Source organism: Diuraphis noxia, unplaced genomic scaffold (assembly GCF_037042655.1).
Source record: "Diuraphis noxia isolate RWA-SAM2 unplaced genomic scaffold, SU_Dnox_SAM2 contig0002, whole genome shotgun sequence".
Classification (NCBI taxonomy): domain Eukaryota; kingdom Metazoa; phylum Arthropoda; class Insecta; order Hemiptera; family Aphididae; genus Diuraphis; species Diuraphis noxia.
The window spans coordinates 55070259-55088778 of record NW_028301712.1 but is presented as its reverse complement, the minus strand read 5'-3'; the positions used below and the strand labels follow the sequence as shown (position 1 = coordinate 55088778).

Sequence of the window (18520 nt, the reverse complement as noted above, 5' to 3'; positions counted from 1 at the left end):
ACGAATCGTTACTGAGATTTCGAAACACACTGCTGCAGGCAGATGGCGACACGTGTATCGCGACTCGACGGGTCTCAGCCTCGTGTACCGCGACGCAATCGCCGCTCGGTTCAGTAGCCCCGCGACGAGAAGAAAAAAAAAACAATACAATAACAACAACAGACATAGGATCCGCCGGTGCGGTCGATGAGAAGTGGCCGCCGATCTGAGGGGCGATCGTTGTCGGCCGACGGCGGGAGAACTGGTTTTCCCCTTCACCACTCACCAATCGTTCGTTACTCACCTTCCAGCCCATACCTAACCCCATATTATTATTATACCGCTGCGCAACGATCGCCGCCGCCGCAGCCGCGCGCCGGTCAACACTCACGCACAGGTATTCAGGAAAGAGCAAGTGTCGTCGTCGCGGCGGCGGCACAGGTAAACTGCTTGGCGGTCGGAGTGGGGAAGACACCCAACGCTGGCCGCTCCTCTGCGCGCGTGTGTACAATAATATTATTATCGTGAGGAGATTTTAATTTTTAACGTACTATGCTCCGTGCTATTCCCCACCGCGACCACCGCCGTCTTTGCCGCATGTATCATACAGAGTGCTCGTAGCGGCTGCCGTAGCGTCCCACTCGTCTCGTCATTGGGCTGTGATTTCAGAATTCGGTGCATATACTACTGGTAAAATAATATGCACTCGCGGTATCCAAGACATCTCTTCCAGGCGCGATGTTCGTACTCTAACCTGTTCTAATCGTCTCCACACCCCCCCTCGTGCGTGATAAATGGCACACGGTCCATCACAATCGCGTCGAAATAAGACGTGTAACTTATGACCGAAGAAATCCAACCAATTATAATATTTATAAAAATATCGTATCGGATAAATTACAGAGATGTCTGGAACCCCTCAGGCAGGTGCTCCTCTTTCGCAGTCATCAAAAAATCCGTGCTCGATGTCACTCGTAGTTTTATCCGCAGTATACGCGAATCTACGGGGCTTAGCCCCCATCCACACCATTTGTACGTAATACAATATATTGCTATGCATTTATTTGTTGAGATATAATATATAATGTGATACGATTGTGTTTATATATCATTAGAACAATAATTCGTTTCTGAAAAAAACAAATTTCAAAAAAACGTATCACTCTTTCCATACAGACTTCTAGGTCCGGTGGCAGATTTTCTCTCCGAGAAAATTATCTGTCGACCGTCCCGTCAGCGACGTTGGTTGCAACGACCAACCGTCGAGTTATGCGCATCACGCGAACCGCCCTGTACACGGCGTATTGGAAACCGCTTATTGAAAAATGTGCGCATGCGCGTACGCCATACATTCCTGTCCGGCCTTTCGTTGTTCCCCATTGTGTTTGTATCGCCGCCCGTCGCGATTGTTCGCTCCTCGCCAAATCAGACTCGGCCAACGGGCAACGTCGCGTCGGTCGGGTGCTCAACTTTCGCAGTGTACGAAAAACGAATATTGTCCGCGGAAAAGAATTTTTCTCTCCTAAAAAAGCCTCGAAACCATAACTATTTTAATTATCTATTTACTGTGCAATTATTGCTCTCCCAAACAATTCGCGGTATAAACGTACATTACGTACATATATGTATAGGTATTAAATAGGTATTTGCAGGCCATAATATATACAGCACCTATGAATTTAAATTGGCTCTTGAGACTAATTTTTAGAATTTTTTGATGTCGGTACCAACCTATAGTGTGAGAACTGAATTTATAGATAGGACTAGAAGCTTAACTCATGACTGGGCAGGTCCGTGCGAAATTGTTCTAAAAATAGGCTTATTTGTATATAGGTTTTAAATACTAAATAGGCATACCATTATATGGTAATGATATATTAATATATTGATAAATGTGGACATCTACTATATGTACAGTTTTCAAATCTCATTCTCTCAAAATTGTCGACAAATAATGATTACATATTTTATGGCTAGATGCACATATCGAAACTCCTGTCAAGGGCGCCCATTGGTGGAGGGGTAAGCGGGAAATTTCCCCTGCCCAGGAAATAATAAAGTATAAAAATATATATAAATGCTTTGAATACATATTATACTTTATATTTATTCAATACTTTTAAAAACTTAAAATATTTTTTTTTAATACTTCATACTTTTTCAATATTTCATATTTAATACCATATACTATAGATATCATGGACTTTTGGCTCAATGTTTATCACTTAATAAGTGAACCAATCATTTTATGTTCGTACAGAATAATATGACGTCTGTATATGTTTAACAATATTGTTGATATTAATTGCTAGGTTGTATTCACGACGCAAAATGAAACGCAAATGCAATATTATAGTTGTTGATACTTTTGGATGGATGTTGCAACAATCGAACTCAAAACTGATGACAGAACGTTGGTTATTCTGTAATAGTTATTGTTGAACATCATTAGAACCCGTATTGTCATTTACTGATTTTGAATAAAAAAAATCAATAAATTAATCTTCGTTTTTGTGACGGCGTGAAATGAAAATGTGAGCACTTGACGTATAATTTAATTATATAATCAATTAATTACATTATGGATATTATGTTTTCATTTCATTACACGCATGTTTAAAACGTATTTGCCAATTAGGTATTTACCTGTTGAAGTAGTTCGATAAAAATTGATTAATGTGTCAATAAATTGTAATTTATGACGTTATTGAAACACTTGCGCATAATATTATAAACATGTATGTATAGGCACTTAAGTGTATAGTCGTTAAATGCGCTTTAGACATATATCATCATTGTACCTGATAAAAAAAAAACTATTGATGTCGATTAAGAAACATAATTACATACACAGTTCTAAAAGTTAAAAACTATAATTGTGTATATTATTTTAATTACGAATAAAATAAACTAATTCTCGTCACTTATACCAAGAATAATAAGGTAGGTATTAAATAATAATCCATAACATATTTAGCTTTCGTGTAGACGATTATTAATTATTATACATATCTTGATTAATGTTGAGGCCATCAAGAAATCCTGTGATACCTCTAGGCTGCAAATACCTAAGATATATCTCTTATGGTTAAGTCAGAATTATAATCTTGTACACAAATAAGGTAGACGATGGTATTTAAAAACTCTTTTATCGGATCCTGTGAAGGATCGTTTAAATATTTTTGTACGTCCATCCAGCCATATAACAACACTAAGGTTATAGTCTGTATCGTATTACTAATATATCCAACGCTTTGTTTTATTTAAGGTGTTCCGTAGAATAAATTATTATTATATAGGTACAAGCCTAGTTTCTATTTTCCATAAAACCAAATGCGTAGTACATCAACGATGAAAATATTTTCTAACCGTCTCCGTCGTTTATTTTTAACCTTGACAGTTTTCATACTAAGTAATACACACAGACATACATATATCCTCTATAGGTACATCATTTATAATATATATATATAAATATAAGGATAGAATTTAACATCCTCCGACGGAAGGGACGATTGTTGTACTTAAAAGACGCTATTTAAATCAGCAATGAGGCCGCTGGGATGCTGGAATGTATATTAATTGCAGATTATGTTGGGTATGCATATTTTGCACTTTGAAATATTTATAAAAGCACGTGCTAAATAAATATATTTTAAGCTAAAATTATTAAAGGCTCTAAAAATTCTTGATCAAGGCAGACATTTTTATTTCTGTTAATAGTGTCTACGATATATTTATGGTTTGATATATTATATATATATATACTTAAAAAGTATTATTTGACTTAAGTTAGTTGAAACTATATTTGTTAATAAATCATGTAATCATATTGTACTAAAAACAGTAAAAACTGACCCCGCGCGCTAGCACTTGTTCGAAAAAATTACAACTCTTTCATGTGGTTCAAACTTAGTTTAATTCATTATTTAATATTTTGTGTGATGGTGTTAAAAACTTTAAAACAAAATAGAAAATATTAAAAGTTTTTTTATTTCAAACAGACGGTTAGTTATAGGTTGCTAAAAAAAAATATGTATGTATATACTGATTTATCTTAACTGCTGTTACTTAATCATAATATAAACTTTTAATTTTTCTTAATCATTCTATAATTTTTCGTGCAACTTCAGTCCGTCAAAACCTCATTCGGACTTGAAACGAAGGTCCAGCCGTTCAAAAGATATATACCTAGCTATATAAGCGCCAATGGACAGCATTTAATTTTTATTATATACAGACATTCAAGTGGTATATACTATGCGTACTATATACCTATACTACGTATTATTTAGAAGTGTTGACTGACTGTTAAGTTTAAGCTTCTAACACTGTTTGTTCTTGATTTGATTCATACATAATATTAGGTAGGTAATATACTTTTATATCTATAGCCTCCCTTGTCTACATAATGTATAATAATAAGTACAACTTTAAGTGATGATGTTTCCGCAGTAGTTTACATGTTAAATATAACAATTAAATTTAATCGAACACCTGCAGATACTGAAATACTCTCTTTCCAGTTTCTTCAGACATTGATTTAGCAAAGCTCTGTAAATTTTTAAAAATGCGCGCGTTACACACACACACATATATATATATATATATGTATATCACATCGTATGTGCTATGTAGATAACATCTGCAACTTGCGGCTTAACTGACACCTACTATAAAAATTACAATAAAATGTAGGTAGGTATTGTTTAATTGTTCGTTCCCTATAAGGTAGATCGTTGGCGATGACGCTGCGGCTGCAATCAATCGGATGATATTATTGCATTTTTGATATTGCGCGCCTCATGTGAAAACACTATATACAGTAAGTTGTTTACTCATCTGCTTGTGCGCATCCAAAATCTTCACTTTTAGCTTACCTCTTTGATATGTTTTACATGTTGTCTCCTTTTCAATTATTAAAAACCATTTGAAATTTTGTATGGGAATAAAATTCTGAATCAAGTTTTCCGTTCGGACGATTCGCAATAATATTGTGTATTTGTTCTGTGATAATATTAGATGAAAATTAGACACATGCACATTTATGGTGGAAAATTAAAATCATCAAATTGTAATAATTTATATTACTTATATTTATGTACCTATGGGAATTGGGGATCAATTCGAACAGTTATTTGATAATAAGTAATGGGAATCAAAAAACCAGTTCAACTGTAGGTACCTCCCAGATGTAATACATTAACAAACGCACTACTTTTTTATTTTTTTGAACGTGGCACGCGTATTATATGTTTATTGAAAACAAATTAAAAAAACCAACACTTTCGCGACCTCGTAATTATATTATGTAACGAACGGTTTCAATTATTTCCGCTTTGTGGATAAGGTCAGGATCTAATTAAACGATTTTTTTTCACTTACGAACAATTAATGTATAATCCCATTATCATTGTGCGTGTATTGTTGATGTCACCAACTGACGTTTTCAGTCTTAATTGTTGATAAAATACTTCAAGAACCGTTTGCTATAGTACCCATTATTATAAATAGGCAAAGGTGAGTTCCAAATATAATGAAAATAATCAACTCGAGTTAAGTTAAGAGGACATGTCATAATCGTTAAGTTAAAGTTATAAAAGTTAATATGGAAAATTGGAAACAAATATTAACTTATAACTTATTTAAAAAAAAAGTCTACTCATGTAATACATATATTTTTAATTAGTATGTAAATTACATAAACAGTAACTATGTCTATCTATTCTTATAAAATATATCAACATAAAAAATTATTTCATCAAGAAAAGGAACAGAAATGTTATTATTATAGCATTAGATTATTTATTTATTTTATATTAATATCTTTACGTATAAACAAGAATTTCAAAATATTTTTAACTTATAGATTACTTTTAAGTCAACTAAAAAAACTTTATTATTTTAACTGTTAATTAAACTAGTTGAGTCCCTAAGTTGAGTAGAAAATAAGTTAATAGTTAATGCCCACCTTTTTAGATTTAGGTATAGGTGCATATATGGATATACGAGACATTACTTGAAATACGTATTATATATAATATAGTACGTTATATATATTTTGAATATTTAACTTTTTTTTATCGTTTAAATGTTTGTTTTTGATTTTGTAATCGCGTCATAATTTTATGTATATTATAATGATATGCTGTTCATAAAAATATGTTTGCGCGTATAACAGCTTATCGTTAAAATGCATTTGTAAAATACAGATAAATTCATCGAATTGGAATATTGGATGATAAACTTCGTATCTTATTTAATATTTAATATATTTTTGAAACCCACCGTGTGAATATAACGTGTATATATATAATACATTTTATTACGTATATATGTATAGAGTATATTATGTTTATGTATATGAACCGTGGTCCGTGATGGACCACGTCACGCACATGAGGGTAACGAACCTATTTGGGTAGTATATAATTTGTTGAAACTAATAACTAATAATACTGTTAAAATGTACAATTAATATTGCTATACTATAATAACATATTAATCGGGGTTTTCAAATAGATTTGCAATATAATATACTATAATATACCTATAAGCGTATTACCTATATCGGCTATATCTCACTTATAAATCTAACTAGGAAATATTAGATTATTTTCGAAGAAATAATTATTCGCATATTTTAGAATACTGTACAATATAATAATGTCTGTATATTATACTCATATAGATATTTTAAAATATTATTTTTATTATAAAAAATATACGTATAATATTTGCTATTTATACAAACAATATTATTTTTTATCTGCATATTTATCGAAAAGGGAAGTAATATTAATATGTGTATATGTACTATGTTTACTTTGATGTTGGCCCTTCCATTTTATCTAGAAAATATTGTGTTCGTCGAATACCGATATGTAGTCAAGGGTGATGTTATTAGGGTGTTGCTATATCAGAGTGTTTTAGTTTGAGTTTGGTAAAATGTTTTTATTGTGTAGTCTTGTCGATGATATACCGGGTACCTACTTCACATGCTATATAATAATATAAAGAATGGCTATTTTTCATATTCATACAATACTTGTTTTCTTAAATGTTGTACATCGATGAATTCGCAAACAGAAGACCATACGAGACCAGTCCCTTCGTCGGGGTTCGGCCTACCTAAAACATCACTTGATTGAAAAGACGCATCTAAAGGATTTCTGGGATCGTCTGTCCGCCGCGGTCGGCCCTTTTCAATGTATACCTTGTATGTATATATTCGGGTTTATTTAGGAACCCTCGAAATATTATTCCACGTATATAATAATAATTGAATAAAAGGTATCATTCGCAAGCAAACACAACACTATATAAATATATAATACATAATAATAATAATAATATCTCCCGGGCACACCTCGTAAACAACAAAATTCTGAAAGACGAATACCAATAGCGAGCGTGTGGAAAAATAGTAGGTTGAAAATTTATTTTTATTGTATATGGAGAGAATATTATTATATAATGTTAAACACGTGTATTTTTTTCGTTCGATAACGATTATTATAATATTATAATTAACAAACATAATTTAAAAGATTAAGGTACAGATAATACATTTTACACACGCGCTCCGCGCATACAACGAAATCAGCTAAAATCATTATATATTATAATTTTTATGGTACCAAACGCTGAAGTTTTCTTTTCTGTCTAGACCATTTTCGGTTACATATCAGTTTACCAATCTGTCAAAACGCAAATGTGGGCGATTTTTTCTTTTTTTTTCTCGCCCGTTTCTAGTTGTTTTAGACTGAACAATAAAACTGTTGACAACGATAAAAAAACTCGTATTTTTACATGATGGATGCGGGAGACGTCATCTTATGGTCTCGTAAACATGGTTATCAATCGTATATAAACCATACATAATATACCGATATATTTATTTGTTTCGGCTAAATTGTAATATTTTAAACCGCAACATGGTGGTTTACGCGTGTGATATTTTACAGTACATACAAAAATAATAATGGTAATAATACATATTGTATTTTGTCGATGCGACGTTTTTTTACAATAGCTGCACAACGTCTCTTAACAAGAAAAAAACCGACTCGTTGTAAAACGATTTCTATGATATTCGTTATAATCAATACGCATATTGTTATATTATTTATATTATTTCAACGGACGCATATTATTCAAAACACGCGTTCAAATAATAATGTACTATAGACTATATAGCATTAAAAACTAATGTACCACTGCGCAGCACCGTTTATTATAATGCGAACGACTTGTTCTACAACAATCATACGCACGATATTTATATACATGCATATTTTATCTTGATCATATTATATTACAATAATATATTGTATTAACTCCGTCGTTCACGATTGTATACTTTATCTTATTTATATTAACGCATTGTTTTTATTTTTCAGGTAAGGACACGATTTGCAGGTGTATTTTACAATATCCACATATAACTACCCCTGCGAAAAATCTCTTTGCAACTCTTTTGATTACTGTAAGTACACGTACATAATATAAGTTATAATACTGTATACCATCGTATAATACGCTTTAACATAATTACCAACATAAATATATATAATATATATATATATATATAATTATAAATATATAATGTGCTGCAGCATGCTTATATTTTTATTATTTTATGTTGTTGTACCTAACATATTTTGTGGTGGCGGTGGACTGCTGTTGTTGCACGGTGTAACGGGCCAGGGCACGTTTGGACCGAAAAAACAAAATTACATCCCATTTGGGTCGATTGTGGGGACACATTAAAATTAAGTAATTTTTGTGTGGTATTTTTATCGTTTTAACTATTAATTATTATAATAAAAACGCGGATCCTATTAACATTTAATTAGATTCGTGAAAACTGTGAGTACCATCATCGTCAATACTCATATCAGCATGAAGACTAGAGATATCTCTAGTCTTCATGCATATCAGTTAGGTACAATTGTGCATTATATGTGTCACCGGCTCATTGATTATAAATAAAACGACGTTAATGCACGATAAAACTCGATATTTATTATGATGTGATACGTTGCATGTGCCAAAAATGGTCATAGGTACAGCGTGCTGGAGTAATCGCAGTATATCGCAGTACCAAGGTTTTCCGCGTGTTACAATTATACGCGTATTGTTGTAATATATATATATATAGGTACGATAAATTCAAATGTCTATAAATAACGGTCGTATGGGCGTGTGAAGTCATCACTATTTCTACAAAAAAAACACATGAATAATATGTGTGACTTTGAGCATCGTACCTTGACGTCCGGTGTAATCCACGGGAAAATGTGGTACCGGTGGTGTGATCAACTGCACTCGTGTATAGTTTTGCCACTGACCACTGCACGCAACACGCTACACTATATGCATAATATATACGTACTCGCAGACGCTAAAACGGCGCGGTTAACAATATTGGACGTGGTCTATGGCCTCGACGACCTGCAGCATTTCATAAGACTGAAGACGGGTTTCCGCTATATACGTGTGTATACACGAACAATGTTCATGAACAACAACACGGTAACGTGGTTAATTGTGTGGTATATAATCTAACATAACCAACCACAACCAAAGCAAAGAATTTAAGGGAACGTGTTCAGTATGGAAATCCTCCTTGACCGTTGAGAAATATCGCGTTTACCGGCTTTCCACGATTATGTACACGGTATACCATAAAAAATATGTGCGGTCGGTCGAATCGCGTGCAATTCAGCCGATACATATTTCGACGACTATATTTTCCACCCGAGAATTCTACAATATATACCAACCGATACGTTCTATAAATCGAATACACTGTTCGTAATAAGCTCGGCCTAGACGAACTGCACCGTACACATCGATATACCGTGGTATACTTCCTGAGAGGTATTAAAGTTCTCATTGATGTTCTTTCTTGAATGTTGGTAACTCGTTATTAAAAAGTTCAATATGTTCAACATTTCTCGACAGGTATAGTGGAAATCCGGCTTCACAATTACGACAGTACGACGATGGTCTACAACGTCCAAAAGTGTGTTTATGTAGAGTGCGAGCAGTGTGGCAAAATTCTGGCCACAATTTTCGATCCAAAACCAACAAAGTCCCAAACGAGTCACATCTTAAATTAGGATTCCTAATTGGCGATTTTCTGGGGATTGGTCGCTCTGAAACTTAACCTATTAATTCTTTTTAATATTTAAATATCACAAATAATAACGTTTTAATAAAGTTTATAAAAAAAAAATTAAAGTTTAACGAGAGTAAGTTTGGCAAGATATGATAAAAACAATTAGGTAGTGTTGCATATTTGTTTCTAACATATACAGTGACAGTGGTACTAAATAGTAAATTCTTACTCCTTTTTAAGTTTTATTAGAACCGCAATTACTCATCAGTATCACTCTTACGTAAGTGTCGGATGCACATCATCTATACAGTCACCCCATGTTGTTTACTGCAGGTTTTTAGTAGGAATAGCGACTTAAATGACGGTTATTTAGCATTTATTGTTTAACGTTACAAAATATATTTGTATCTCTAGTTCTCTACTATGCAGGGCACTTCTTAAATGGTATAAAATATCAAATTAGGTGTCTAAAAATATGGTTTTTATATATGCATGTAGTAAAGATTACACAAATCAGAAAACCTATGACGATGTAATTAGTATAGATAAAAACTGTGCATATATTAAGTTCTACCACTATACTATCTAATATTTTAGTAATTGATCTGATAAAGTTAGCACCTGCAATGATAAAATACACATGTTATGTTTCTTTTTTCTATTGATTGTAATAAAATAATTCAGCATTTGTGTTGAACTGTGCTTTAAATTAGCGGCAATACCGTTCAGGTTTACTTACAAAAAAATAACAAACAATTAAAAATAATATTTAATAGGTATATTATTTTATAGATTGGACATTTTATAAAAACGATAATTTTCCCGTACAAATAAATAATTGGTCAAAAAATGGGTTGCAATTTTTTAATAGATCTTTTAATTCGTCCTGCAACCGGTCCTAGCGTGCTTTGCCCCCCGGTTTATATGATGCGGTCTTCAAAATTACCAGGTAAACAATTCCTTTTAATTACGTATTTAGTTTTTTCGGCCATGTAATAATATGTATAATAATATATTATGTACAGGCGTTGGACGGCCTCTTTGACGTGCCTACCTGTATATACCTTTAATTTAGTCTCCAATATTCCGACCGTTTGCACTAAAATGTGTGTTTCGTATATACGTAGTTATATATACCTAACCTATATAGTTAAATGTTGTACGCATTCCTATACGCTCACCTCTCCGCCGTCTCCATTACTCTCACCTTGTTTCTCTCTTTGTTTCTACATTTTTTGTTCGCTCGCGCACCAGCCAAAAGCGTGCAGTTGTGTGCGTTGCACCGGGGCAGCATCAGATAAAAAACGGCGCTCGAGTTATTGTGGGCGGCTCGAAAAATCCGCGCATATCGGCGCCGGGTACACGCATGGGAAATAATATGATATTGGTAGGTTTTAGAATATTATATGTTCGACGGACGGGCGACCAACACTGCAGAGCTATTTTTCGACTGTATAATACATCCAACACATCGTGTATACACGTATTTTATAACAACATATATTATATAGATACTTTTTAATTTTTATGGTTGTAGGTTACACATTCATATTATATTATAATTAATAATATAATTTATACATATATATAGCTTATATTTTATTTTATATACGACCGCTTCGTACACGACTTGTACCCAACTCGTTTAATCCGATTAGCATCTAATTAAAAATTATTTATACCTATATATAATATACATAATATGCGCATGCCGCGTCAATTATTAGTTATTGATATGCTGTGTCCGACGCAGTTTACCGCGGCACACCAATAACATATAAAATCGTATATAGGTATTATACTGTACTGGTATAATAGGAATGTTGAAATGGAATGTGCGTACAATGACGGACAATCTTTCTTGGTTCTTCTAGTACATTGCATTTATGTATATATTATTGTGTGTTCGTATAGTTATAAGCATTATGATGAGTTTTGGAGTTTTAATTTTAAACTACGCGTCATTCGAACAGTCGTCGCATCCTTCAGACCGTAATGATGAATATACGTCGTGTGTGTGTGTGTGTGTGTGTGTGTGTGTGTGTGTATAATATAAGCACCAGCGAATAGATATTTCATTCGGGTCTGAATCTGGTTTTAGAAGTATTAGTTACTTTTGATGCTTAGGACAAATATAGCGAGTTTTACAGATATACATTGCAGGTTCTTGTTTAGATATATAAGCACGTTTTAATTTTTATAAAATATTATCATATACGTCATATATTATAGTGTTGGTTTCCTAATAATAGCACCCGTTCTATTTAGTCTGTATTAAGTTACGAATTCTGTGCGTTTCGAATAATTCATAATTTAACACTATTATAAACCCATCTATATCCCTTTTAATCTTAATATATGGTTTTATTTTATGTATACATTATCTCTTTTTTAAATTTATATATCGTAATATTATCAACGTGAATTTTAGGATATACGCGGAGAGTTTTTACTTAAAAAATACGTTTATCGTTTGAAGACTGAACTTAAAGCTGTTCTAATAACTATATATATCGTGTATCGGTGTTATCATCGTTGAACTGAACGGAGATAAATACCATCAAAAATCAACGTTCCTCATAAAAGAATAAGTAACACGCTATGCACTCGTGATAATACGCGGTCCTCCTACTTCACTAAAGGAATGTCTATAATTATAAACACTGCGAGGCGATAATTTTCAACTCGCGCTGTATTATAACATAATAGCTAAGGTGTATTATACATCGCTGGCGTTTTTTCGTTGTCTCTGTGAACCTTATAATTTGTTTATTTCACAGTCACGACATACACCGAAAAATATATACATATAAAATTATAAACGACCGTCTCGAACGGTGCACGTTAATATACAAATAGTAATTAGAGAGATTTTTTTTTTGATTTTTCGGCGTTCACGTTTAAATGTCGTGTACACGTTTTTTTCATGGGTTAAATTTTCATTAGTCGTGATCGTATGTGTCAATGTGGTTTGAGTATTGACTCTTCGTCGCCGATAATATATATAATAAGTCGATGCGGTGTGGCTGTACACCAGAAAAATAAAAACAATAACAACACAACCGAAGGATTATAATACTCTGTACACACGACGTGAAGAACCGATATCGTTTGCTCACGGTAAATACGCATAACACCTTATCTCCAGCCGATTATTATTTTTATTATGTATACAAACAACCTTCATATACAGTATTATTGACATTTGGACGTCGTCGTAGTCGTCAAGTGTACACGTCTCATGCGCATACGCACTCACAAATACACAATCACTCACGGCACACTATATAATATATACTATATACACTCCTCGTGCACACTGTAGATCGCACACACACATTCACTCACTCACTCACTCACTCAATACACGCACAGAACGAAAAATATTGGATAAGGGCACGCGCCCCTCCCGTCGTCCGTGTTCTGAAACCCTTGATCCCAAACATTGGCGTCGACGAGGGCTGATGCGCGCAAAACTCGATGTAGATTTCGAACACACTCGACCAGGTTGTTGTTCGCCCGTTATACACCCACCAACGCCATTCGACGCATACACACACACACACACACACACACATGTGCGTGCGTGCACGCCACTTACCTGACACATACCTGGTGGTAATGTTTGTAAGTGTATACATGTTATATGGTCGGACGGCGACGCGGTCTCTCACTCCTACTCACCAACGCGTGCCCGGACCAATCCGCCGCCGCACAGCCTCCGCGCCTCCTTTCAAGACCGCGCTCTTCAGTCCGTGTCCGCGACCCGACCCGTCGGTGCGTCGTCGTTCGTTCTGCTGTAACCGAATCCTCGGACCGTCGTCGTACGCGTAACGATTCGCCCAGTAATTTGCATTAATAATAATATAATTAAGTAAACGTCCGATTTGCGTACAATAATTGTAATAATAATATTGTTTTTAGTTATTAATTTCTTACTAATCCTTCCTGCCGTCTTTCGGCATACCGTTTTTATGCAGCATTCAATTTTAGTGCGCGCTGTTTTTCGTCTGTGCGCGAAAAGGATAACGACATTATCGTCATCGGAACCAATGCCAAAGGCTGTTTTATATTAATATTGGTAAGTCTACCAGACAGTATTATATTTTATTTAACAAAACGAACAGGAGACGTGACCAACTTTCATGACCCGGTTCCCTAGTGTATACCCACAGTTTTTCATTCGACCATCACAGCCCGACCAGAGTATATTATACAACTGCAGTTTTCATCACTGCAAAGTCGTCGTTATCATAACGTGATTGCCGCATATTATGTACGGTATATACGATACGGTGAACGATTAAATCCGTGTTTACAGAACGTCGCAATTTTGACACGGTGTGTTGAACAAATAAACGCAGGTACGCCGGGCGGGCGACCACTTCAAGCGTCCTGTTATAATATGATGCTCGCGACTGTACAATAATAATACGACGACGATGATATGATAGTAATGCGATACTTGTTCGAGTGTTATTGCCACGATTAACATTCAAAACTGCGTGATCACATTAATATATACATATAATTCAAACCAAACACACAGCTCTATAATAATTATAATAGGTCGACAACGTTTTTGCTTCGATTACGCACTTACGTGTAATAGATATGATATAATTTTTAATATATAGGTAGCTGTACAATGATATTATTTGTTATTGTACTTTCGTTTTAACTTTTAAATTTTTGCTGTTTTTATAATATAACTTTATTTCTGTGTAAAAAAATTACTTACATACGCAAATTGAAGTATCTGCTTGGCATAATATGTATACAATGTGTTAGTGTATGTGGTACTTTGGACTACAGTCACGCAACACTATACTTGAATTCGTACATATTTTGTAGTTATGTTTACAAACTAATGTTATACGTTCAATTTTTGTTCAACCAAGTCGTAATAACATCAAATAATACACCTATCATTTCCGGATTTTCTTAAATATATGCATATGCGCGCATTTATATATAGCTTAAATGATGTATATACTCGTTTTCGTATTGTAATTATTTCACAATGTCGATACACACTCGCGCAGCACACACACGCACATGTCGTTCCTTCTAGAAGGTGGGTAGGCGTTTTGTGGAGGTAGCGCGTGCACACACACACACATACACGTATACGTCATTACAATTTATACACACGCACTGTACGGCCTATTTGGTTCGACCTAATATTATGTTATTATTCACATATACACACGACCAAGAGCTGCATTATATATATCTGCACTCGAGATGTGTCATTTTCTTCATCTCTGTGTTTCTAAATTCGGAGAGATCCTAACTGTCAGAAATAACGCGTATCGCTATCGCCAAGGAAAGTGAATAGTGTGGGTGTTTAAAAAAAAATCATATTCCCAGCGTGAATTTATCTGAAATGGTAAAATATATTGTGAACATCAACGTTCCAGCTATACCATCGTTAAAGTCTCCAGGTCACATAAGTGACATTTCTACCGGTTCCCTACAAACTCATTCGTGAATCGTATTATCGTCAATACAAATGTAACCAAATGTATCATTCATTTCTCAAACTAAACATTACAACGTACTAGTACACTACACCAATAATAAAACAAAATAATAGATAAATAATGTATATAATGTAGTAATATAACAACAATAATAATACCTATGTCGGGCTGATCTATTATTATCATCAATTTCCATTTTAACTGTGCAAATTATTTCTTTATTATTGCCAAGTCGTTCATAATATAAAACGATCCTATGTACTATATAACGCATCGCATTGTATGTGTTCTGTATATAAATAGGTTCATTATTACAACGTTCAAGTGCCATGTTCCAGCCGCATGTTACTTTGTGTAAAATCAAATCAAGAACCACAATATTTTGTAAAAGAATTGTCGTTTGTATTTATGTATGTATAGTCGCCGTATAGATATGCATGATACTTTCCGACAGCCGGAAGAACTTGCGGTAAACACCGCCCAAGCTTTGAGATGCATATTATGCCTGTGTTTTTAAATTATATATATTTTTTTTTTTTTTTGAAAAGGATCGGTGGCCTATACTTTTAAACTATACAAACACAATGCCAGTCGTAACTATTATTGTTATAAATAACAATAACACATGACAAGTATGTGTGTGTGTGAGCGCGCGCGCGCCCGTGATGTGAGTATGTGCTTATGCAAGTGCGGGGGTAGGAACTAGGAGCCATGATATACCGGTTCCATTGTCCTATCTCGCAAGGCTCGGTTTTTTTCCTTCTCTGTTTCTCCTCCAGTTCAACCAGCCCCTTCTAGGTGTACATTGTTGACCCATACAATGGTCTTCTCAATCTTGAATTTCTATACACACGCTCTCATATATTATATAATGTATGTTCATATATGTATATGTTTATAATAGATATAATATATTATTTATATTATATATTATTTTTGTTTATACATTACATTATTATAAATAAAAATACATAAACACGCTGTACATATCTTATTCGTGTATCAGTTCGGGAGCCAAGTACACGAAGACTCAACACGGTTCGGCCATAAACCATGATATGGACAGTTGATAGTGTAGCTTATTGGGATTATAATATTAGAATGTACTACCATCGAGCGCTCGTGAATATGAATAACACATCGAAATATTATATGTGTTCGGTTCTCACGAAAATAGTTTTTAAACGAAATGCCAACATTTTTGCGCTATACCCACCCGTATTTATAAAATATATATTATATAATATATACCTTTGTGCGTGCTTGTAAATGTAATATTATATATCATTATAATACATCTAGAGACCCTTTTCATTTTCTCGCGAGTACCTATATATACACGCATCTCTTCATATTAATAATCGAACCTCGGCGGTACGCACAATAGAGATTATGCGTGTAGTAGGTAGGTGTATGAAGAAGAGGGGCCCGAGGGGCTATTATATCGGCTGGCGCCAAAATACCCACACCACTGTCATATGCGAGGGTCACAGATACATCTTTTACACCTGTTATGTTCGGTTCGAGAGACGAAAAAAATCCAGACCCAAAATTAAATTACTATCTGCTATTATTTGGTAACCGCCCACGAACACTTCGTGATCACACGGCCAAGATACAGCGTACCTATTTTATTATTAGCCAGTGTTAAATTAAACATTAATATAATACATTTTATATGGACATGACTAAGATAAAAATATGTCTGTATATAACATGATAATATTAATATATAATACTTATAAAATTTATTTATATATATATATATACGAACAACATAATATTTCTTATAATGAACATTTTGATCTAGTTCGTGTCTGCACGCGTGAGGCATTTTAAATAACGATCTTCACATATTAACTAAACATTTTTGCGTGATAGCAGCAATAAAACGTGTTTAAAATTTAAAAAAATGTATATAGATATACGCATTATACAGTTTAGAAAAACAAGTTGAAGCCAATATCAGTAAATAATCAAACGACCTATTGTTCGAATTTTATCGTTTGTACCTATCTAAAAATATATTGATACTCGATAATTATTTGCATTTTAAAATACAAGTAAAAATATAGTAAACAACATTATGAAATCGACAAAAACAAAATAATCATTTGTTACAATTTATTCTTAAGCTGCAGTTGTATGTAGATTTTTGGACGAGCAACAGCGATTGCTGATTGCATTATAAAAAAAAAATCTGTGTAGGTAGATAGAGGAACTACCCACCCATACAAAATACAAACAGAAACTAGGTCAGGGGAAGGAAGTATTAGGCTGAAGCGCCCATGTATAATATAAAAGTTCAACACTTTAATACTATTTTATTTGTATAATAAATAATATTGTATTATATAACTCGGTTAATCGACACAAATAAAAATAATTTTCATGTTTAGAAATTATAATTCAAAGCCTGAATAATATAATATAATATATACTCGTAGTTGATATGTTACTGTCAGCTTAATACGTGTAATAAATACATTTGTTTAACATTTTGTTTTTATTCCGAATAATTTTCATATTTTGGAAGACACAAGTTGATCAAAAAATTAAATGACAGCTGCATAGTTCACAGCAATTCTCGAGTTGTATATATATTATACACGTTCACACCGCACACCAGTCACGACTGCATTCTTTCTACACCAGAGAAATTTTTTATTTTTACGGAAAAATAAAACACGATCAGCATTTGTTGAAAGTTATACGAGTACATGATTTGTTATGGCCACTATATCATAATAACGTAATCATAGATTAGTTAAATCCTTACAAAAATATTAGGAGGAGAAGAAATAATATTACCATACTAAAATTAGCTCTATACGTGTATTATATACCTATTAATCATATATACATACATTTTACTCCTCAGGATATTGATAGTTGATATTAATTTCATTTTTAACTGAAAAATATTATT

General features: G+C 33.5%; 1 protein-coding gene across 3 annotated transcripts in view; it reads left to right on the top strand.

The window, feature by feature from the left end:
• The window catches only part of Egfr (epidermal growth factor receptor), an 82874-nt gene that overhangs the window by 32080 nt on the left and 32274 nt on the right, over nt 1-18520 (top strand). The window contains exon 1 of one of the 3 annotated variants that reach the window (XM_015509360.2): nt 13846-14186. The exons of 1 other annotated variant lie outside the window; for it this stretch is intronic. The gene's annotated coding sequence lies outside the window, so the exon portion shown is untranslated. Of the gene's footprint in view, nt 1-13845; nt 14187-18520 lie in introns of those variants that run through there. One more of the 3 variants, XM_015509357.2, reaches the window with a different exon arrangement.